Below are 23,845 nucleotides of genomic sequence, written 5' to 3' on the forward strand. Positions count from 1 at the left end.
CTGTCTGAAATTATCTTACTTAATTTCCCTTTGTCCAGTAGAAGGTGAGCTAACGAGAGTGGGAATCACCTTACTGATTATCTTTGTTACCTACAGAACATGTGACATTTTCTTTTTCTAAGAGTAGGGTATTAAAAACTGTTTCAGCCTGGGTGGTGTTGCTCAGCCGTTGAATGTTGACCTATGCACCAGGAGGTCACAGTTCGATTCCCAGTCAAGACACAGGCTGGGTTTCAGGCTGGATCCCCAGTGGGGGATATGCAGGAGGCAGCCAATGAATGATTCTCATCATTGATGTTTCTGTCTCTCTCCCCCTCTCCCTTCCTCTCTGAAATCTATAAAGATACAAATCTTAAACATTGTTTCCATTTTGGGTTTTAGGAATCTAGTGAAGCTTATATAGTTTAAGTGTTCTATTTCAACATCTGTATTTTTGACATGGTGCCAGAAATTATTTAACCTTTCACTGTGCTCTTTTTATTATTGTTGATATTATTAAATAAGAAAAGATATTATGGATAGAATTATTCTCAGTGTCTATAATTGGAAATGTTTTTGTTTTTATTAAAAACAAATAAGCAAACATAAAAATGTATTGAGAAATCATTTTCCACCTCCCTTTTTTTCCTTTGAAGAAACTAAGGAATAGCCCTGGCCGGGTAGCTCAGTTGGTCAGACATTGTCCTGATACGCTGAATTGTGGGTTTGATCCCCGGTCAAGGCACATACAAGGCAAATTCCCTGTGAGTGCATAAATAAGTGAACAACAAATCCCTGTTTCTTTCTCTTCCTCTCTCTCTCAATCCAAAAGAAATTACAAAATAATTCTATATATAAATTATTAAATCTATTAAAGTTTTTACACGGTTGCTGGATATTAAATCAATATACAATCAAATCAAAATACAAATCAATTATGTTTCTATATACCAGCTGCAAATAGAAAATTAAATTTTAAAAAATACTCTTGACAACAGAATCAAAAATAGAAGGTCCTTATAGAGAAAATCATAAGACTTCATTGAAAGACATTAAAGAACACCCAAATAAAGGGAGAGGTGGATCATGTTGCAGATATTAGAAAACTCACTACTGTAAAGATATCGGTTCTTTACAAAACATGGGGGTGCTGTGCTAGATTAGAGGAGAGTTAAGAAATAAACAGTCAAGTTCAAGGTAGTTTGTTATTGGATCCTATACCCATAAAAAAAAAAAAGAAAAATCTTCCTTTCATTCTTACCCTTCAGCTACCCTTGAGAGACCTACCATTATTTCCAATTTCTCATGCACCCTTCTAGAGATACTCTGTATGTATAAAAGTAAATATGCACAGTGTTTCCTGTTACAAATGTAGTAGTATTAGTATACTGTTCCTGTTGTTCCACATCAGGCTTTTAAAAATAAGTATTTTGGATATTTTTATATCACTAAATAATTATCATTGTCTGTCTAAATTATTGTGCCTACACATACTTCTATGGTTTGGAAGGGTCTTGGTTTATTTAACCTCTCTCTTATTGATAGATATTTATATTATTTCTAACCTTTTGCTGTAATACACTCAGTGAATACACATTTCACACTTGTGAGTATATGCTTTTATGATAAAATCCTAAAAGTGATTTTTCCAAGGCAAGTGATGTGTGAATTTATTTGGTTGCCAAATGATATTATACCAATGTCTGACTACATCACAAATGGATGAAAATTCCTGTTTTCTAACACCAAACAGTGTATTGTCAGACTTTTGATATTATCCAGTGGTAGAGGAAAAATAGAATATCAACTAAAGTTGACTACTTTCCATATATTCAGAATTGTATGTACTTTCTTTTCTGTAAATTCCCTGCTCATATTCTGACCTTATTGTCCCCTTGGGTTATTGGACTTTGTTTTATCAATTTCTAGAAGCTCTTTATAGATTAAGGAATAGGTTATTCATCATATGAAATACATTTTTTCCCAAATTTGACATTTCATTTTTACTTTGCTGATCATTATTTTTGCCATGCAAAATAATTTTATTTACGTATTGTCAAGGTAATCAGTATTTTCTTTAATGACTTCTGTATTTTATATCATATTTGTAAAGGCCTCCCCCATTATGAAGTTATAAAATGTTGTACTCTGAATTTTTCTAGTACTTCTATGGCTTGATTTTTTTTGCATTTAAATTTATAGATCCACCAGGGGTTATTTTCAATGTGAGATTTGACTCTACTTACTAAGCTTACCTTCTCAGCTAGATGGAGAGATTAATTTTGACTGTGGGAAAGAAAAATCTGGCAGAGTCTTGATCATCTTTTAGGGGATAGAATCTCTTAAATCAAAGTAACTGGAATAAGAACCTGACGTCAAAGCTCCCTCTTCCCCACACACAGCAGGTGGGGAAAATGTCAGTTTTAAACTGAGTTCTTTTTCAATATTCCTTTTCATTTCCCCAAACCTACTATTACTACAGTAACATAGGCCTCATGATGTGTTAGGATTTTGATCTTATTTTTGTCCCATTTTGAAGTTGCTAGTTTCTCATGTCATGAAAGGGCACACCTTCATTTCGTTTATAAGCTCTATCTAAATTGTGATGTAGCACGAGTTATAATGAATTTTATGATCATCAGTTTCAGAAGGCTCACCTTTTTGGTTTTGTTTGCCTGATCCCAAGGCCACCTCATCAAATAATCTTACTTATTTATTTTTGTTTTTTGATTAATCCTCACCCAATGGTATTTTTTCCATTGACATTTTTAGAGAGAGTGGAAGGAATGGGGAGAGACAGAGAGAGAGGAACATCGATGTGAGAGAGACACATCAATTGGTTGCCTCCCACACATGCCCTGGCCTGGAGCCAGAGATTGAGCCTGCAACCAAGGTACATGCCCTTGACTGAAATTGAACTTGGGACCCTTCAGTCCAAAGGCAGAAACTCTGTCCACTGAGCCAAACAGGGCCAGTGATCTTTTTCTTTTTTTTTTTAACTTTCTGTGACTCCCCATCTATTTATCTATATATATATATAAAAGCCTAAGCAACTGTTCCACCAGTAGCTATGACACACACTGACCACCAGGGGGCAGACATTCAACACACAGGCATGGAAACATGGAACAGACTGATGAATCTCAGAGGGAAGGGTCGGGGGGGGGGGGGGGGAGGGAAGAGATTAACCAAAGATCTTATATGCAAGCTAGAGGCCAAAACCGGCAGTCCAACATCACCGAGGGGTCCCAGCGGCTGCAGGAGCGGGGCTGCCGGCAAACAAGGGACCGGGGGCCATGGTGGGAGGAGCCAGGCAGGGGTGTGGAGGATGGTCTGAGACCCAACCCTCTGCCCACCGCAGCCTCACAGCCCACAGTTTCTTTCAAGGTGCACAAATTCATGCACTGGGCCCCTAGTTGTATTATAAGGTAGGTTGTGAGCACAGGAGGAAACACACCTTCCTTATCATGACTTCACATTCCTATCATTGTTCTGGACATAAACATACAAAACTTAAAAGCTTTGAAACTGTTCAATCTTATCAATGGAAACAGAATCAGCAAGCATTTTTCTTTATTAGAACTTGTGGTCCCTACTATGCTAATTGGTCTTGGGTGAATGATATTAACTTTGACCTAGAAACTCAAGAAAATATATTAAAACATCATTGTAAAACTACTTATCATTTTAACTAAAGCAAGAGTTTTCATGTGTTTGTGTTTTTTTCTATTCTGTATATTCGTCTTATTTTTGGGTGCGTCCTATTTGCTAGGCATTGTGCTAGGTGCTGGGCTACAGAGTTGAATAAAGAATATACATTCTCCATATGGACAGAAATATAACAAGTATTCATAATGTGCTGTGCTGAGAACTATAATTGAGGTGCTTACTAGGTATTGGTCAGAGTTCTTAGTAGCAAATGACAAAATCCATTCTAGCTGTATAAGCAGAAAAGGTAGCTTATAGAGTCTCCAGGAAGTTGATGGATCTGGGCTTGAATGTTACACAAATTGAAAAAAAAGCAATCAGGGACCATGTTCCATGAGAAGTGCCCAGCCACACTAGGGGGACTGTTTTAGAGAAAACACCACTGCAGCCTTGACTCACTTCTTCAGCACAAATGACATTTGATATTTGACATCAGAAATTAATGCCCTAACACAGCCTTATAGCATGAGCTTGTAATTTTCTTTACTGTCTCTAGGGCGGTTAGGGGCAGTTAACCCAATTCATGATCTTTACGTTCCTTGTGTCCCTCATTGGTCTGCACAGCAACCGCTGAGTTTGCAATAGCTTTGCCTTCAGTATGGACTTTGCTTCAGATGACCATAGATGATTATTTTTAAAACTCTTAACGCTGCATGCCTTTGACTGCTAGCATTCCATCCTCTAATGCAGGGGATTGCGAAACCATGACCTGCAGGCCAAATATGGCCTGCCACTTGTTTTTGTAAATTTATTGTAACACAGCCATGTTAATTTATTTGCACTATTTCTATGGCTGCTCTTGCACTATAGCTATAGGGTTGAACAGTTGTAAGAGGAGCTACCTGCTGTATTAGTTCTTTAAGATAATCATTGCCCTGGCTGGTATGGCTCCGTGGTTAGAGTGTATGGAGGCAGCCAGTCGCTGTGTCTCTCTCACCTCTCTCTCTCTCTCTCTCTCTCTCTCTCTCTCTCTCTCTCTCTCTCTCTCTCTCTCTTCTCCCTTCCTCCCTCACACTCTCTCTGAAAATCAATGAAAAAAATATCCTCTGGTGAGGAGCAAAAGAGAAAAGAAGAATCAGTTACTTGTTCAGTGAGCTACTCTATGTGTAAGTGGGTCCTAAGAGACTAGGACAGGCAGTCAGTGTCCGTATGTTCATTCTGGATGTCTTGCAACTCCCTGAATAATATCATGTCCTCATCAAAGTTCCTTTGGAACATTCCAGTCAAAAACGTCAATTGGTGTGCCAGCGCTTATAACTACATTCAGTGCTCTGAGCCTGTCTTGATTGTTAGAGTCCGAAGAGCCTATTGGCTCTGTTTCTGTAATTAAATATTTCTTTTTTTTTGCTTTTTGCTCTCTTAAAAATGTCCCTTCTAGTCCTCAGCTTCAGATGATGTCTCCATGTCATAGAAGATTCTGTTATTAGAAGTCTAGTAAGCTCTCTGCCATAATGTATGGATAATCTTGAGAAATGGCCAGAAACTAATGGCTGTTGAGGAGTACTTAGAAGATGAGCCTGTCCTGTAAGGTGATTAAATCAGAATCATCCTTGCTGATATTTGCAAATAATGAAGTCACTGGTTGGGTGCGTAAGCATTATAGGGACCATAGTTCAAGTATAACTTTGTTCTTCTCTTGTTTGAACCTGTATAATATACTCAGTCCAGACTGAAGTCATCTGGTCTTATTCCCCATCATACAAGGCAGTAGCCTGGTTCTCCTACCACGGGATCTGAGGGATAGAGAAGTCACAGTGTCATTGTTCCTCAGGATTTTCTTTTTTCACATTCACGCTGAGCTTGTTGGTCAGCTTCCTCTAGTTCCTGCTTTTGTTCTCTTTCTAATTTGTTTACATTTATCTTCAAGTATGTCATCTTTTTTTTTGTTCTCCTACTTGGTACTTTTAAAGACTTATAGAAACATTAAGTACCTACAGTTTTCTTATCTCACTGCCAACAGCCTTTGTCCACCAGTGGTGGGGGAAGGGTCCCCTTTAATCTTTTTCAAGTCAGCTCTCTTAAAGACTGGTCTGCCTCAGGCCTGGAATTTGTTCCTGGCTAAGAATTTTTCTCTGTGGACACAATAGCCTCTTTGCAGCTTTAATAACAGTCTGTTTATTATAAATCATGGCATGGTTGCGTGGTTGCACTTTAGTTTGAAGTTACCTTTGGACTATGGGCTCATAGCCTTAATCTTGATTTAATCTTTCACTATACTAAAATCCACTGGATGTATAATTATCATCAAGTTGCCAGGAGCAATGTGATCAGTCATGGGAAATGAGAAGAAAGCTCTGGGGTCCTTTTTCTGTCATCGTCTCCTCAAAGCTTTTAAAAGAGGGCTCTGGCTAAGCTTGGAGGCTGTTCAGCACACTTCCCTTTGACCGGAGGGTCCTGCTTCATCCTCCCCGGATTCTATCTGGCCTTTCTAAAAATCTTCCTTTTTCTTCCATTTTATTTCCTTTTCTTTTCCTGGGATCTGCTTCTCTCCTTTCTTTCATTATTCTTGCCAGGGCTGACCAGCAGCCCCTGAACAATGCATGAGCAGATTACTCTGACACAGTTTCACTGTGAAAGAGAACTGCCTGTGTGGTTAGCCTTTTATTGTAGCAGCAGTTTGAGATAAAGTTTATCTTTTAGATACAATCAGTAGGGTGAGTCATCTTGGGAGGACACATGTGTTTACATTGTCCTCTAGGCAAGGGCATCCAGGGATTAAGCATGAGGATTCCAGTAAACATCTGGGGGTCTGCACATGCACAGGCTTGTTTGGAATGGTCAAGGAATAATTAGGGGCGCCGCCTTCGACACTCCCCTAAGTGTCCCCTAAGTCGGAATTCTGATAAACAGGGCAGGCGGCCTTCCACACACTTCCCTTTTCTCAGAATGTCCTCCTTATAAGCTTTCCAACCAAGTCTTACGCTTCCCCACATCCTATATAATAAAAGAGAAACATGCAAATTAACCATCCCCCACTACGCTCAAGCCACGCCCACCAGTCAATCAGGAGCGAGTATGCAAATTAACCCAACTAAGATGGCCGAGGCCGGGGAGCTGGAGTGAGCAGGAGGCTTGGGTTGCCCTGGGTGATAGAGGAAGCCAAGTTTCCCACCTGCCCTTGCTGGCCCTCGGCTCTGCTCAAGGCTGCAAAGTTTCAATTATAGAAGATAAATAAATCCCAGGAAAAAAAGTAGAGGCTGGGAGCTTGGGTTGGCGGGGGGTGTGGCCAGCCTGAAAACAACCATCAGCCGCTCACCCAGGCTGGCCATACCCCCATGGGGTGAGGGTCCGGGCTGGGGTGTTTGGCCAGCCTAAAAACAGCCATCAGCCACTTACCCAGGCTGGCCAGGAACCCCAGCGGGACTCCCACCTTGATCCGGGACACCCTTCAGGGCAAACCAGCCGGCCCCACCCATGCACCAGGCCTCTATCCTCTATAATATCCTATATAATAAAAGGGTAATATGCAAATTGACCCTAACAGCAGAATGACTAGTCACTATGACACACACTGACCACCAGGGGGCAGACGCTCAATTCAGGAGCTGCCCCTGGTGGTCAGTGTGCTCCCACGGGGGAGCTCTGCTCAGCCACAAGCCAGGCTGACGGCTGCCAGTACAGCGGTGGTGGTGGGAGCCTCTCCCGCCTCCTCAGCACCACTAAGGATGTCCGACTGCAGCTTAGGCCTGCTCCCCACTGGCAAGTGGACATCCCCCAAGGGCTCCCAGGATGCCAGAGGGATGTCTGACTGCCAGCTTAGGTCCGATCCCCCGGGGAGTGGGCCTAAGCCAGCAGGTGGACATCCCCTGAGGGTGCACAGGCTGGGCTGAGGGACACCCCCCGAGTGCACAAATTTTTGTGCACCAGGCCTCTAGTATTATGCTTTTCCTGATCATTGCTGTCATCAGGTAGCTTGAATATGGTTGTGGTGCCTGAACAGAGCTTAGGGACTTCATTTCCTCCCACTTTCAGGTGTGCCTTCTACAGTGGGAAAGGTCCCAGTGCCCACCCCCTGTGTCAGGCACAAGCTGGCAACACACCTCCTGGGCCAGACCTTGGGAGTAGAGGGCAGGTGCAGGGCCCTGGAGACTATGCTTACAGGGCAGAGTGTGGGTCATGTCTCTCTCCACTGTTTTCAATGGCCAGACAATGTGTTTGATATTTTGAATGTTTCCATTTTTTCACTGTTATAAATCACTGCTATAAATATCTCTCTCACTTATAAGTCAGTGTGTATACATATTTGTGGCACTTGGTATATATCATCCAAAGGAACTTAAAAATAGCTTTTGGTCTTTTTCTTTTTATGGAAGTAATACTATGTTTTTATTATAAAAATAATGCTTTTTAGAAAAATTTAAAATACCAGTAGACTGAAAGAAAATAAAATTATCTTCAGTGTTCCTAATAGTTTGTCATCTTTTTATGCAAAATGCTGTTTTTCCTTTTTCAAATATGAAACCCTACTGTATACATCTTAACATGAAAATGAGACTTTTTTTCATGTCATTAGTAAAAGGTTAAAGTCAGGACTGCGCAGGTAGGCTAAACAGCCATCTCAGAGGGTGAATAAAGAAAACTTGAATTTATTTAAGGAAAAGGGCATGGGGGATGGGGATATCCAAAGGGAAGGGCTACACAGCACTGAGCCAAAGGGTACTGGGTCCATGATGGCAGCAAAAATATACTCAGGACAGTGAAACAAGGGCATAGGACAGTGATGGCGAACGTTTTGAGCTCAGCGTGTCAGCATTTTGAAAAACCCTAACTTAACTCTAGTGCCGTGTCACATATAGAAATTTTTTGATATTTGCAACCACAGTAAAACAAAGACTTATATTTTTGATATTTATTTTATATATTTAAATGCCATTTAACAAAGAAAAATCAACCAAAATAATGAGTTCGCGTGTCACCTCTGACACGCGTGTCATAGGTTCGCCATCACTGGCATAGGAGAAGCAGCAGGAAAGTCTAGGCGGGGCTGCTTTGGCTCACTGAGAAGTCAGAGAAAAGGGGGCCTTGGAGACAGGTTCAGGGAGTGAGCCTGGGAGGAGCTGCCACTGCCCATTGCTCCCCTGGTTGCAAGTCTCATGGGGACTTAGAAGTTAGGGGATACGTGCCTGGGGGAGGGAGAGGGGAGCAATGGCAGGGGCGTGTCCCTGGAGGGAGATGGTCACTGGCTCCTTTGTCCTGAGCATATTTATTTCTCTTTCAGGGTCGTGGTCTCCACTGACTGGTTGGTGCCAGGGCGTGTGGGGTCATTAGTCAGTGTAGCTGTTCCTGAGGTAGCCACTGTGTCACTTGTCTGATTTTGCTGCTTTTCTGAACCTGACATATACCCGAGGCCCAGTTGTTGTCTTTAGGGAGGAAAAGGTCAGGGGGTCTAAACTGTATGACTAGCTAGGGCAGTGGTTCTCAACCTTGGCTGCACATTAGAATCACCTGGGAATCTTTTTAAAAGCCTGATTTCTGGGCCTCATCCTCTGGACATTCTGTTTCTTGGTTATGGGGTGGGGCCACAACATTAGTAACAAAGAAACAGAATTTTCGGAGGATGAGGCCCAGAAATCAGGATTTTTAAAAGATTCCCAGGTGATTCTCATGTGCAGCCGAGGCTGAGAACCACTGGGCTAGGGGAGGAACCTGGGGACACTGCTCTTGTTTTCCCGGTTTGCCCCTTATTAGGCATCGGGCTTTCTGCCCTGGTGAGTGTCTGCATCTGACCTTTGTCCTTGCTCCGCACATGTCTAACAATTAGATATTCTTCTGTAGCATCACTTATCGTGACTATATAATATTCAATTCTGTAGATATATCAGAGTTTCTTAGCCACTTCCTAACTGTGGACTTGTAAGATTGTTTTCAGTTTTTCACTATTCTTAGCAGTGCTGAGGTGAACAACCTTGAGTCAAGTCTTTGCATCCATCTGTAATGATTTCTCTAAGATAACTTCTTAGAGGTGAAAGGACTGGATCGAAGGGTGTGTACACTTGTTTAAATTAGTAAACTACTTTTTAGAACAGTTTTAAGTTCAAGCAAAATGGAGCAGAGAGTTTTCATGTACACATTGTGTGTATGTTTTTTAAAAAGATTTCAATATTGCCCTAGTTGATTTGGCTCAGTGGATAGAGCATTGGCCAGAGGGCCTGAGGGTTCTGGGTTCGATTTCAGTCAAGGACATTTAAACTCAGTTGCAGGCTCAATCCCGAGCCCTGGTAGGGGGAGGGCATGTGGGAAGCAACCAATCGATGTATCTCTTTCATAGCAATGTTTCTCTCTCTTTCTCTGCCACTCCCTACCACTCTCTAAAAATCAATGAAAAAATAGGTGAGGATTAACAAAAGTAAATAAAAAGATTTCCATATGAAATATCAAATTGCCTTATAGGAATGTTAAGGCATTTTCCATTTAAACACGTACATTTTTCCATATCTCGGTAACACTGGGTATTAGCATTACAAAGAAATCTCTGATAAGGCACATTTAAAGCAGAATTACTATTCTCATCATCATAAGACTGGATTTCCTTTCTTCTGAAATTTGTATTTATGTTATTCGTCTCATTACTATTTCTTATCATTTGAGGGATTTGAGGAGAAGGATTTTGGGAAATTTAGTCCATCTATTGGCTGAAATGGGAATGAAATGGCCCCATATGAAATGTCAGTCTTAATCCACTTACTTTGTAATTCTGTAAAAGATGAAGAAATTAGCACACCTCCACTTCTCCTTCTACCTCCCTGCATTTAAATGCAATGGACGCTATTATTTTCTTTAGTTTACAAATGAAATACCAGAATTCAGAGAGGGTAAGTGATTTGCCTAAGATCACACAGCTAGTAAGTGGGAGATGGAGCCAGGATTTGTCCTGAAGTACATCTGCATTCACACCATGCTTTAACAGAGCCATATTAACATGGTCTCTCCACTTTCTATCTCCTAGCCTTCCTGTTTCTCTCATTACTGACGTTTTCCCTGTGAATTTAGGAAAAGATAGGTCTGTCTTTATTCTGATTTTTGGCTGCAGGACTTACAGGCTATAAATGACCCTAGGCAAGTCACTTTGCCCTTCTTACCTTCCACTTATTTTTTTATGAAATGGTAATGTAAGCACTTACAAAGAGAAAATGTATAGCAGAAGAAATGAGACAATCTATGGGAAAGAGCCCCATGCAATGCAAGTAGCAGACATGGTTATCATTTCATAGCTCAATAAATATTTGCTGATCTAACAATGCAGACCAGCAATGTGGATTGCAGGTTCCTGTAAGCATTAGAAGTTTTTTTAAAGACCATCCTTTTAGTTTTTTAATTCTTTTTTCTTAAAGTAGCATAAAAGAAAATCCATGGTTACGGTTTATTAAAGAAAAGAGCTCTGGTTTTTGTTTTGATTTGTTTGAGATATTTTTATGCAGACTAGAGGACCAGGCTGGAGGCCCCGGGTGGGGTGGGGGGCTGGAGGGGTCAATGGGGGGGGGGGGGGGGACATATGTGATACTTTCAACAATAAAGAATTATTTTTTAAAAAATTATGATTAAGCCCTGGCTGGTTTGGCTCAGTGGATGGAGCGTCGGCCTGCAAACTGAGGTGTCCCAGGTTTGATTCCTGTCAAGGGCACGTGCTGCCCAGGTTGAGGGCTCAATCCCCAGTGGGGGGCTTGCAGGAGGCAGCCGATCAATGATTCTCTCTCATCATTGATGTTTCTATCTCTCTCTCCCTCTTCCTTTCTCTCTGAAATCAATAAAAATATATTTAAACACACACACACACTTAAAAAAAATATATATATATATGATTAATTGTCTGGCTTGTGTGCTCAATGGTTGAGTGTCAACCTATGAACCAGGAGGTCAGGGTTCAGTCCCCTTTCAGGGCACATGCCCAGTTTGCGGGCTCCGTCCCCAGTAAGGCGGTTGGGGGGGGGGGGGCGGTGCAGGAGGCAGCCGATCAATGATTCTCTCTCATCATTGATGTTTCTATCTCTTCCTCTCCCTTCCTATCTCTGAAATCAATTTAAAAAAATGTAAAAACCAAAACTATGGTTAATATAGCATTGACAAGTTGACCTGCAAAATTTTTCTAAAATAATTTACATTTCCACTGTGTATAGACATGTTTCCTTTCTTTACGCTCACTAGCACGTTCCTCCTGAAAGTGCCCTTACTGAAAGCTTATCTTAGAGACCTTTTTGTTTGTCTTCTGATAGGCTCCCTTAGCAGAGGGGAAAGAAACAAGTTAGTCCCTTCTGCTCCCTCTTCCTAAATTAACCGTCCAGCATCACCCTTCACACTGTAAACCTTTCTTCTCACTTACTGCCCTTTTTCTCTGTGCTGGTACCTGTCTGCGTTGTGTGACAGGACTGAAAGCCACCAACAATTTAGCCAATATAGTACGTGATGATTAACAGTCAGTTTTCCCCTTTGGAATTAATGCCTGGCTCGGGAGATGGCTGATCAGCATTGCTTTTGCTGTAAAAACAAGGCAGCTTTTAGAGATAGGCTGTTTTTTCCAAACACATTTGTTGGCAAAGGTATATGTAACACCTTCTTCGAGTTACAACTGTGCAGAAGGCTCTGCACATCTTTTCCTTACAGGCAAACCTCTCCTGTTGGGAATGCAGGGGGGGGGGGGGGGGGGGGGGATTGCTGATCATGGAACACTACAACTGCTTCTGCCCCAGAATTGGTCGGTAATAAGACATCTTTTATTTGTTTGGAATGTGTATGCGATTATATATTGTTTGTGGATCTGCTCTTAAACCTTTTTATCCTCCTATGTAAACCGTGTCATAAGAAACATTCTCTTTGTAAGTCTTGAGCAGGGCTCAGTGTCATACCAACAGTGTACTACATGTTAAAATAGAGACCTCATTCAGGTGCTTTTTGCATTTCAGTTGTATTTTTTTTTTATAGAATACACATATATTAGAATTTAATATCTGATTCACGCCTTAAAAAAAATGATACTATGTAGTTTAAACTTATAGACAAATGAATTAAAGTCAGTTGTTCTTGCCCTGGCCAGATAGCTTGGTTGGAAAGGTTGTGGGTTCGATTCCTGGTCAGGGCACATACCTAGGTGTTTCAGGTTTGACCCCCCACTCAGGGTGGATACGGGAGGCAACCAATTGATGTTTCTCTCACATTGGTGTTTCCCACTCTCTCTCCCTTCCTCTCTCTCTAAAATTAATAAAAACATATCCTTGAGTGAGGATTTAAAAACAAAAGTTAGTTCCTCTTAAAATGTCGTTTCTTTTTATAATCTTTTAAAATTCATCAACTTAAATTAAACACCCTGAGGGCAACAAGTGTTAGGGAGTGGGTCTGGGGGTGGTGTGGGGAGGCGATGTGTTCGGTGAGTGTCCAGGAGCAAAGCACTGCTCACTTGAAGCTCAGAGATTTGTCATCCAAATATGTGCCGATTGCTGGTGCTGGAAATAGTTTGAACTTAAGTAAACAGCTTCTTCCCCCAGTTGCTGCTTGGCCATTGTTCTGCTGCCAGAAGAGCCCGGGAGCAGCATCTCACACCAGGCTCGTGGCACTTGTGCCCAGCTCTGGGGCTGCTTCTCTGCCAAGCAGAGCCGTTAGCTTACCTGTCAGCTTGAGAGGACCCAGGCGCTTCAGTTCCCCACTTTTGGCTTCACGCCTACAGTCTGTTCTACAGCTTTACAAACTTGCCTCTGCTCTAGAGGCACACTGATCTAAGATTCCTGTCAACGATAAAAAGCCTTGGGCCACATGGCCTTGACTGAAGTAGATTTAGGAGATAGACATTCTCTTTTCAGGGCAGAAGCACCCACGGCTCATCCCTTTCTTTTGGAGCCAAGAAGAGTGGCCCTGGCTCTGGGAACTGCTGCAGGCTGCCGTGCTAGCAGCTGATCTGTGTTATGCCAGGCAGGCAGCTGACATTTGAGCAACTGAGGACATTCCATGGGTTATTACTCTCTTCCTTTGGAGAAAATACAAAACTCTTGCTTTGGCAGCATTCATTTAGTGACTCTTACGTCAAATGTCCATGAGGAGGATGAATAACTTGACATTTTATTCTCAAGGGGATAGATGATAAGGGATGAAGAAAGTACTACTGGATTCTTAGGCACATTATCTAACTTTTCTTAGCTTTAGTTTTTTCATATGTTAAGTGAGGATAATCTTGTCTCTCCTGTTTCGTGGAGTTGATGAGGAAGTTGATGTAAAAGTATGCATCTGGACTGTACCCAACCAGTGGGATGTAAGGAGAGGTAAGGTGGTGGAAAGAGTCTCCCAAGCCTGGCCTACTTGGTGACCTTAAGCAAATGGCTAATGTCTCTCAGCCTCAATCTTTTCATCTGTAAAATGGGAATAGCAATACCTGTCTTGCAGGAGTGTTACAAAGATTAGAAATAACAAACATAAAAGCAATGACAAATGGTAGACATAGTCAAGTGGCAATAATAGTTATTATTACATTTAATGTGGAGCTATTCACACTGGGTAGTTTAGGATTCTTCACCTGGAGAAACCGGTTCAGTTTGTAGGGGTCAGGATTAGCAAAAGACCCTGCTAAAAACTGACAGGCATAACTGATGATAATAGGTAATATTTTTAAAAAGTAAAAGTAATGCATGCACATCATTTAAAGTCCAGATATGCATCATTATTCTGCTTAACCCTTACCCTGAGGGAGCCATTTTAATTTTTTTGTTTGTTAATCCTCACCTGAGGATATTTTTCCATTGATTTTTAGGGAGAGTTATAAGGGTGGGGGAGAGACAGAGAGAAAATATTAATGTGAGAGAGACACATCGATTGGTTGCCTCCTGCACTCGCCCTGACCAGGGCTGGAGATCAAACCTGCAACCTAGGTACTTGCCCTTGACCGGAATTAACCCAAGACCCTTTAGTCCGCAGGTCGACACTCTATTCACTGGGCCAAACCGGCTAGGGCTAATTTTTTTTTGCTTTTAATTCTTTTGGTGGTTACCTCCATTTAAATCACCTCCATTTCTTTTTAAAAATTAATTCTCTTTGTTGTCCAAATGGTACATGCACATAGTTTTGCTTCATTCTTTTAAAAATCAAATATCATTAAAAACTTACACTAAAAATCAGCTATTCCCTACCCTCACCCCTCCAGTCCCCTCTCTCCTGTTCTGTTCCCAAGAGCATATACTTTTGATTCTATTAGCTGTTTGTGCTAGTATTTTTAACATATCCTAAATATATGCTTATATAGCTGTATCTTTTTTAAACATTTTTTATTGAGGAAATTTTCAAACACATAAAAAATTAAAGAGAATAATATAATGAACCTTCATGAACCACTCATTACCCAGCTCCAAGAATCAAGACCAGTTTTATTTCATTTATGACTACAGCTATTCTCCCCCTATTACTAGATATCATGTCATTTTATCAATAACTACTTTAGCAGGTATCTCAGAGAATAAGAGTGCGCGCGCACACACACACACACACACGCTGCCATAATCACCTATCACATAATTAATAATCGCTTATTATTAGCAAAGATCTCTAATTAACTCTTAAGTATTTTTTTGTTGTTGTTCAAATCAGATCCAAACCAGGACCACACACCACCATACTGCTCTTCTTTATTCACCAGATTTAGGTGTTACCTGTTGACCAGCACGCGAGGCTTTAGCTTTTCTATAACCACCACAGGCTCATACATACTTCTCATGCTGCTTCTCCTTACCCTCTTCTCCCAGGATCACACTGGGAATGAAAATCTGTGTTATGGGGCGGCAAACATTATTTACTGCTGAGCCAGTCACATTCTAATTATTTTTCCTTTCTGTTTGACTACGTGTCCTGGACTTCATAATAAGGATTTTTTTGTTCCTTATTGCCAAGGCTTTCCATACTTTCCTGTAGACTTTCAATACAGTTTTCAGCAAACCTATCAAGCAGCCCATCAGTTCTGTTTCCCTGGAACCTCCCACCTTCCTCCTGTGGTCAGACTGGCACTCTCTAGGCCTGTGAGTCAGCCAAGGTCCAGAGCTGCCCTCATCATCATCCTTGACATTCCTGTCACCTCATTTGTTAGATCCCTGTTTTTCAAATCTCCTTAGTTTAAACCCTCATTTAGGCAAAGTATGTTCTCCAGGAGTTTTCTGAGAAAAGAGTGAATGAGAAAAAATTTTCTAAGTCCTTGCATGTCTGAAAATGCTTTTATTGCTTAGCTGAGTATAAATTCTAGGTTCCAAATGGTTTTCCTTTAGACCAGCGGTTCTCAACCTGTGGGTCGCGGCCCCTTTGGGGGTCGAACGACCCTTTCACAGGGGTCACCTAAGACCATCGGAAAACACATATATAATTACATATTGTTTTTGTGATTAATCACTGCTTTAATTATGTTCAATTTGTAACAATGAAAATATATCCTGCATATCGGATATTTACATTAAGATTCATAACAGTAACAAAATTACAGTTATGAAGTAGCAACGAAAATAATTTTATGGTTGGGGTCACCACAACATGAGGAACTGTATTAAAGGGTCGCGGCATCAGGAAGGTTGAGAACCACTGCTTTAGACCCTTTCCCCAGAAAGCATTGCTCCTTGAGCTCAGGCACCCAGTGTTGCTGGTAAGCAGTTTGAGAGCATCTGATTCTTTGCTTTTGAAACAGTCTGTTTGCCTCTCTAGAAACTTTTAGGATTTTTTCCATTTTGAATTCTAGACGATTAGGAGACTGTGTCTAGCTACGGTCTCTGTTCATCTTTCTCAGCACTCTTTAAACTGTTCAGTGGGAAGATGCAGTCTTCCTTCAGCTTTGAGAATTTTTCCTCATGACTTCTTAGATAATTTCCTATTGTACTTTTCCCCCTTTCTATTCTTTTTCTGGAATTCCTGTTTAGTCTGATGGTGAACTTCCTGGATTATTGTTCTATAGAGAGATCCTTTTTTATTCTGTGAATATTTTCTCTATCTTTTGAAAGATTTCCTTCCTTTTCTTATTTTCCAGTCCTTATACTGAATTGTTCATTTCAGTATTCATATTATTAATTTCCAAGAGCCCAGTATTATCAGTTTATTTCATTTTTTATGGACACAGTATCTTCAGAATCTCTCTGAAGACATAAGAATTTTTTTTAAGCTTCTCATTTGTCCGAATTTCCTTTTTCATTATAGGGACCATTTTCTCTTTATTGTTTTCCTCGGTTGCCTCCTATACATGCCCCTACTGGTAGTCGAACCCATAACCTTTTAGTGCACAGGACGACGGACCAATCAACCGAGCCACCTGGCCAGGGCACATGATACTTTTTTAATTCATGTTATTGCTCCCTTTACCTCAAGCCTGGACTACCCAAGATTGGGTGTGGATGTGTGTGTGTGTGTGTGTGTGTGTGTGCGCACGCACACGCGCGCACTTAGAAAATATTTACTGAGTTTCCTTTTCTGTACCAGTGGACAAGGGAGACATGTTGTTGCTCTCACGGAGTTTACAGCTTAGCAGGTAAAACAGATAACATATACTTACAATCACGTGTTAAGGGTTATGAGAGGAGAAAGAGAGAGTGCCGTAGGACCGATACAGAAGCGGGAGCTAACTTGGCTCAGAAGGAAGTGACATTTAATCTGACATCTGATGGCTGAGTAGGATTTCTACGCACAGTGGCAAGGGAGCGCCTGGGATCAATAGAAGGACTTCCTACTGTTAGAGCACCAGGCTCTGCAGAGTCAGGAAGCCTGCCTTCTCTGCACTTGGCATCCCGCGTCATGAACAGGAGGTGATCACATGCCCTTCTCAGTTTTAAACATAACAAGGCTAAGATTGTTTAAAATTTACTCAAGAGTGAAGATCCATCTGTCCCAGAACTGCCCCAATCAAAACCTGTCTTTAGCTGGTGGGAAGCGGATCATAAGAAAGCTGAAAAGGGCAGGGAGTGGCAGTGTGGTATCCCGAAAACCCCTCCCGGTTGTCGAGATGCATGCTCAGGCTTCCCTTCTCCTGCCAGCTGTTCATCGGACTTCAGAGGTAACCTGAGGGGGACAAGGAAGTGGAGCCTCAGAACATGGAACCCTGCAGAAAGCAGCCAGGGCACTCCCAAACCAACCAACAAAATGGAACATTTCTTCGTCACCTTTTGTGGGGCTGACGACTCCCTCTCCTCCCCACCCCCGCCCCCCACCCCCGCGCCCCAAATGACTTAAGTGCCTGATTTCAAAACATTGTTTTGAGTCTAGGTGTGATTCTTTCTGTGCCTGTACCCCAGGAGAATAACTGGTTATTTCTGAGTGGTAGGATGATGGGTGATTTTCCTCCCTTTTTTCTGTTCTTCTATATTTTGCTATTTTTTATAATCAATTATGATTATATTAGAGTATTATCTGGCATATGGTAAACATTTGATAAAAGTGTTTATGGATTTTTTATTTTAATAAGTGACTCATAGTATGTACAAAATGCTCATAAATTAGGCACGGATCTTTTCCTTAAGAAGCTCAAATTATAGCAGAGGAATAAGATCTGCCCAGAAATAAATATGCCTCAAAAGAGAAGAGGAGAAGTTTCTTAAGAAACAGATAAAGTACTAAGGAAATTCAGAGGAGGGAGAAACTCCTTCCAGACAAGGGGCGAGGGGGTGAGAATTAAGGGCAGTTCTGTGCTATGAGGCAGCCAAAGTTTCCTTTGTCCTCCAGTGGAGCCGATCGTGCTGGCTGTGAGTCAGGGACTTAAAAATACAGCATGGGCTCTGTCACTTACCCAGTGAACCTTTGTAGGCTGGTCAGTCTCTGCACACGTCAGTTTCCACATTTGTAAGATGAGAATATTAATAATACCTCCTGCACCTGATTGTGGGGAGGATGACATAAAGTGGTATTTATAGAGAGCTCAGCACCAGGCATGGCCCCGAAGTACATCTGCCGTTGTCAGAAGACAAAATGAGTGAGCTGCTGGTTCACGGTCCTCTGCATGGGTTCTGTCACAGGTGTACAGCGCCTCTGTAAGGACAGTGTTACCAAATACATGTTATAGAAAGAAACTATCTTTGTTTTTATGAATGGGCTCCTTACTATTATATTCATTCAAGTAACAAAACCTGCTTCAAAGCACTGAGGGTGATGTCAGTAAGCTGACCTGTCAAGAGCCCATCCTCGTTTCCTGACACCACTCGGGCTTCTGGACTAAAGGCACAGCCAGACACTGGCCCTGCCTCCAGGCCCTCCCGGCTGAGTGCTGCTGCTGAGAGCATTCCAGGTGCTCTCGGCAGACTTTTCGTTCTGTGCGCATCCCGATGTTCTAAGAAACACTGGGCCCTTTTTCTGGCTTCCCAGCATTCTTGACCTGATTCATTTATTGTCACATCATCCTCAGGGCAGAGGACGGTGAAACTGAGTCAGAATTAGAAAATAATGTCTTTACAATTAAGATGCTACAGCTTCTTTTTGCAAGTATTTTTTAACTTGTAGTGTGTGTCAGGCACGTATCCACTTAAGAATTTTGCAGGGTAAGTGTGATTTTAATTCTTGTTTTACAGTGGGAAACCAAGGCACATACACAGCTAGGTCAAGGTCATACACAGCGAGGAACAGGAAACCCAGGTCTCTGAGCCATTACCGGCTGCTTCCCTGGGGTACCAGGCTGGTCCTCTTCTTATCCCACTGCAGTCTCATACCAGCTGTGGGAAAGCCTTCAGGTTGGCAAACTCCAAGGTGGGGCAAAGTAGGTTTACAGTTGTGAATACATGAAACAGTTTACTCCTGTATTATTTATTAATTACTGTATTATTTTCCATTCAAATGACTGTAAACTTACTTTTGCCCCACCCTATATGTAGCCTGCTGGCTTGGCCTTTTTTTGATGAGCATCAGAATTTTCTGAGAACTAATTAAAATTCTGGTTAAGTTACAAACGACCACAGCCTTACCCACACCTATAAATAGCTTCTTCTTTACCAATAGAGCTCCAACCCCAACTTCCCATCCAAGTAGCTTTAAGACAAATCAGATCTGCCTCTTTGGGGGAGAGGCGATTGAAGCCCAGTCTTGCTTCCAGGCCACACAGTATTTTGGTAGTAAAACAAGTAAGCACCACCTCTTACTTAGTGGCCCCAAATGTTTTCTTTAAGCAAAAGATTGCCCAGCTGACCCCGGGAAAACTCTCCCTCCCACACCTTGCCCATTTGTTTTAATAAGCTTCGCTCATTTTTCTAAGAAGAGATGATCCCAGTTAGAAATAAGGGCCAGACTCGGTGAAATAACCATTTTGAGAAGTAGCATTGGCATGTGTGCTGGCCTCATTAAGACTCATTTTCCAAGTCTGGCCCTTTCATCTTGAGCTGTGTGACCCCAGGCATGTCACTTCTCTGTGTTTCATTTTCCTGTTCAGGAAAAGGGGTGAATAGTGTAGCCCCTGGGTACCTCATTCTCATAAAATGAGAATCAAATGAGGCTATGTACTACAGCAATGAGCGCTGCCATCTGTCAACACTTAGTATGTGTCAAAAACTTACAGTTCCATTACATGTTATTTAATTCTCACAGTCCTAAAATGGAGGCCCTAGCATTCCATTTTATAGTAAACAAACAAACAAACAAACAAAAACCACCCTCAAGTCGCACAGGACTCAGATCCATGTCTCTGGCTCCTAAATTGATGCTGACAATCACTATACATGTCATTGCTTTCCGCTGCACGCTGAAGCAGAGAGGCTTAAATGTCTTCCCCACCAAGCACTGTACAAATGCACGCAGTTATTATCTCTTGTAGCCGCTGCTGTTCCATGCCAGTCCCTAAGGATAGTTAAATTCTCTTCTTTATCTTATCTTCCAGTTTATGCTGCCTCTTTCAGTGTCCCCCAGGATTTGTTTAGTGAATTCTTTCGGGTTTTCTCCCAGAGAAACAGTTCTGCTAAATAAAGGGGGTAGGAGCCAGGCTGAGCCTGACCTCTTGAACCCTGACTATCCTGGGTTCTTCCCTCCCTCAAGCGTGGAGTTAGTCAGCTTGTGGTAAAATCCCTTTGTACTTGTTAAGCTCCTCAGTCACTGAATTGCAGAAGGGGAAGACATCAAAGCCGTTTTATTGATGGGGAAACTGAGTTCCAGAGAGAGGGGTGACTGACTTAAGGTTCTTCATTCAGTTGGGTGGGTGACTAAGATCAGAATCCAGTTCCTCAAGTTAAGACCAGCGCTCTCAAGCCTTGCATGTGGGCGCGTGTCATTCCCCGAAGTGAAGGAAAGCTCACGCACGCATGCACGGTGCCCAGCGTGCACCTAGAAAACTTCGGGGATATTAAGCAACTTGAAAAACTGAGCAGGAAAAAAGAGATGGGGGTGGGCTGAGAAGCAGATCTCCACCCTAACCTGGTGTATTATATACCAAAGACATTAGTTAAAATACTGCAGAGCAAACTAGGCGGCCCACAGTGACCGAGAGGCAGAGGGATTTGCCGGGAGCCCTGCAGTGAGTGGATAGGAAGCCTTTTGTCAGTAAGGCTCCAGTGTTGAAAATTGAAGGAAGGATGTTAGGCAAATGTGACGAAGGCTCGGGATGTAGTTACAGCCCCCTGGCTCCTTGTCCAAAGGAAATGGATCTCTCTGTGGACGGAGAGGTGGAAACTGAGCTGGGGAGCTGAGTGGTTGACATCATCAGGCTGAGCGTTGAATTACAACAAATGGGGACTTACTTGGCCGGAGACGTGGGAAACACCCACTGAACCCTCGAAGTGCCTTTTATTTAGCAGACACAGGGAAGAGGGAAAGGGTAAGAGAGAATCCTGCCTGGTCTGCTCAAAAGGGAGGTTTATCCTCAACAGGGAGGCGTTTTGAATCCTGGTTTCTTAAATTCTACCTGCACCTCTGACTGAGGACCCCTGGACTTTGAAGAAACTCTTTGCTCTCGTGAGTAGAACTTCATTCTCCACCGCCGGGAGAAGCAGAGCTTGCAGGCAGAGCTCTCTGGAGAGCTTGCTTTTGTTGGTCACAAAGTGTCTATTTTTATATTATGATATATTATTGCTCTGAAAATTACGGCTTTGTCTGAAACTGCTTAGGACTAGAGTCTGAGCCTCAGGTCTCACAGATGGGCTCCATTCAAATGCTGTTTTACTTTTTACCCCAGAACGTTGGCAGAGTATCTAGAGCTTTAAAAGCAGCTCCTTGCGTCAAATAAAGGTGAAGAAATCCTCCCTAAGAAATTGGGGTTTGTAAAACTTTTATATTTTTTTTCTGATTGCAAAGATAGTACAGAAATTTTTAAACAATGCAGTGAGAAATGTCTCTCAAAGTGAAAATTTTCTACAGTATTTTCCTCATATAGTGGAGACTTACCCTTAGACATAAGATGGATATTTTAAACTTAAGATACAGGTCTGATTAGATTTTGTGAAGTTATCTCATCACATATACCCCAGTGCTGCCGTGGCCGTGTGGGCAACACCAAGATGGGAATAAGCTTTGGAAATCTTTAACTTCGGCTTTGTGATCTCTCTATTGCTTCCTTTTAGAAATTTGCTATTTATGCCTAGAAAAGAATCAGAACTTGTAAGCCCAGGGGCATTTTATTTGTCTGGTCTGTTTTCAGGATTTTTAATCCTGAACCCGGAGGGTGCCTGAGTAGAGGGTTCTCACATGGCTTGTAGCTGCTGTGTGTCACCACCTCCCCCCCTTGCAAGTAAAAGTAGTTGAAGAATCGCAGTTAAGGAGAAAACAAAGAACCACCCTCTATTAGAAGGGCCACCGAGAGGACTGTGTGTCCCTGGGCAAGTGTGTCCCGGCTTCAGTTTCCTCGTTTGTATGTAAATGAGGGGGCAAATCTAGATGATCGCTGTAGTCCCAAGTTCAGCTTGTAATGAGCCATCAATGTTCCTTTCCCCTTTGAGGAGAGCCCTTAGCGCTTGAGAAGCAAAGTGCCCTTGGTTGTCCGGGCCCCAGAGTGCCCGCAGACTGGTGCCTCTAAGAGAGTTAAAAAGAGGACACAAAACAGGCAACATTAAGTTATTTCCGAGTTTTTGTAGTTTTGTCAGGTTTGGTGTTCCTGAAGAAAGAGAAAGTTTCAGTGTGCGGATGTGTGTGCATGCTCACACACGGGGGGAGGAGAGGGACTTAGCATGACGGAGCAACCCCTAAGTGCCACGCTCCATGTTCTGCTCATCCCTCCATCACATGAGGTGGTCAGATCATTCCCTGGCTCTACTGACTGCGGTGTCTCCACTGTATGTTCCCATGTTATCCTGAACTCTTTCCACGGGTTGTGCTTACAGAATCACTGGCATGACTTCAGGTCACTGTGTTTCTGCTAGACCGTCTGCACCCTCTCTCTAGGTTACAGAAGAGACTATGTCTCTGCACCCCACTTCCTGGTGGAGAGCCTGGCACATGGCACAGAGGAGACAGCGACCGAATTTTAACTAAAAGCCCACACTAGGTCCCAGCTTGGCAAGAGAGAAGGAGGGAACAGGGGAAATCCTTTACTTGCTCCCTTCCCTTCATTTCACCTCGGCACAGCCTCCACTGCCACCGGGACTGGACAGAGGGAGCAAAGCACAAAGACAAGCAAAGGCAGGTGTCACGTCTTGGATTGTGAATCTCCTAGGCTCCAGGTCTTGGTGATTCAGGGATTTTTATGTTTAAGGCCATCATAGACCCTAGCCCTCAGGAAGGCGTGGCATTTAAAAACTGTTTGCATTAATTAAGATCTGGGTTTCCAGTAGGATTCTCAAAGCCCCTCAGCCCTTGAAATTGGACTGTTGCTGCCATGGAACTCCCCGGAGCATGGGCAGCCCCCCAGGATCTCGAGCCTTTGGATAATTTGTAAAGTAACCTCTCCTCCTAAGGAGGTGATGAGGAGATAGTACTCTGGAAGTAAGTGCCCACGTGGTCCTTGTGGTTCCTGCCTGGGGTGGGGGAGTGGACGTGTGGCGGGATGCCTCAAAGCCCGCGCTCCAGGCCTTCCGGACGAGGTGGCTTTAGTTTCTTGTTCTGTGCTGTCAGCACTGTCTTCAGTGTGCTCATCCTCAGATAGTCCACCTGCCCCACAGTACGTTTAGGGCATCTCAGGAGAGGAGGTACATTGTGGAAGAGACTATTATGTCCCAAGTTCTTGCTTGGCTTTTATATCTCCCTGAAATACATGTCACACACAGGGCTGGGCATCTTGCAAACAGGGTGAAGCAAAAGTAGATTTACAGTTATTCATGTGGAA

At 42.6% G+C, this 23,845-nt stretch overlaps 1 protein-coding gene across 2 annotated transcripts in view; it reads left to right on the forward strand.

Moving 5' to 3' along the window:
• The window catches only part of PKIG (cAMP-dependent protein kinase inhibitor gamma), a 64,534-nt gene that overhangs the window by 14,171 nt on the left and 26,518 nt on the right, over positions 1-23,845 (forward strand). Inside the window, exon 1 of one of the 2 annotated variants that reach the window (XM_036322615.1) lies at positions 21,374-21,543. The exons of the other annotated variant lie outside the window; for it this stretch is intronic. The gene's annotated coding sequence lies outside the window, so the exon portion shown is untranslated. Of the gene's footprint in view, positions 1-21,373; positions 21,544-23,845 lie in introns of those variants that run through there. 2 annotated transcript variants of the gene reach the window in all.

This window comes from Myotis myotis, unplaced genomic scaffold, assembly GCF_014108235.1.
Source record: "Myotis myotis isolate mMyoMyo1 unplaced genomic scaffold, mMyoMyo1.p scaffold_m19_p_9, whole genome shotgun sequence".
Classification (NCBI taxonomy): domain Eukaryota; kingdom Metazoa; phylum Chordata; class Mammalia; order Chiroptera; family Vespertilionidae; genus Myotis; species Myotis myotis.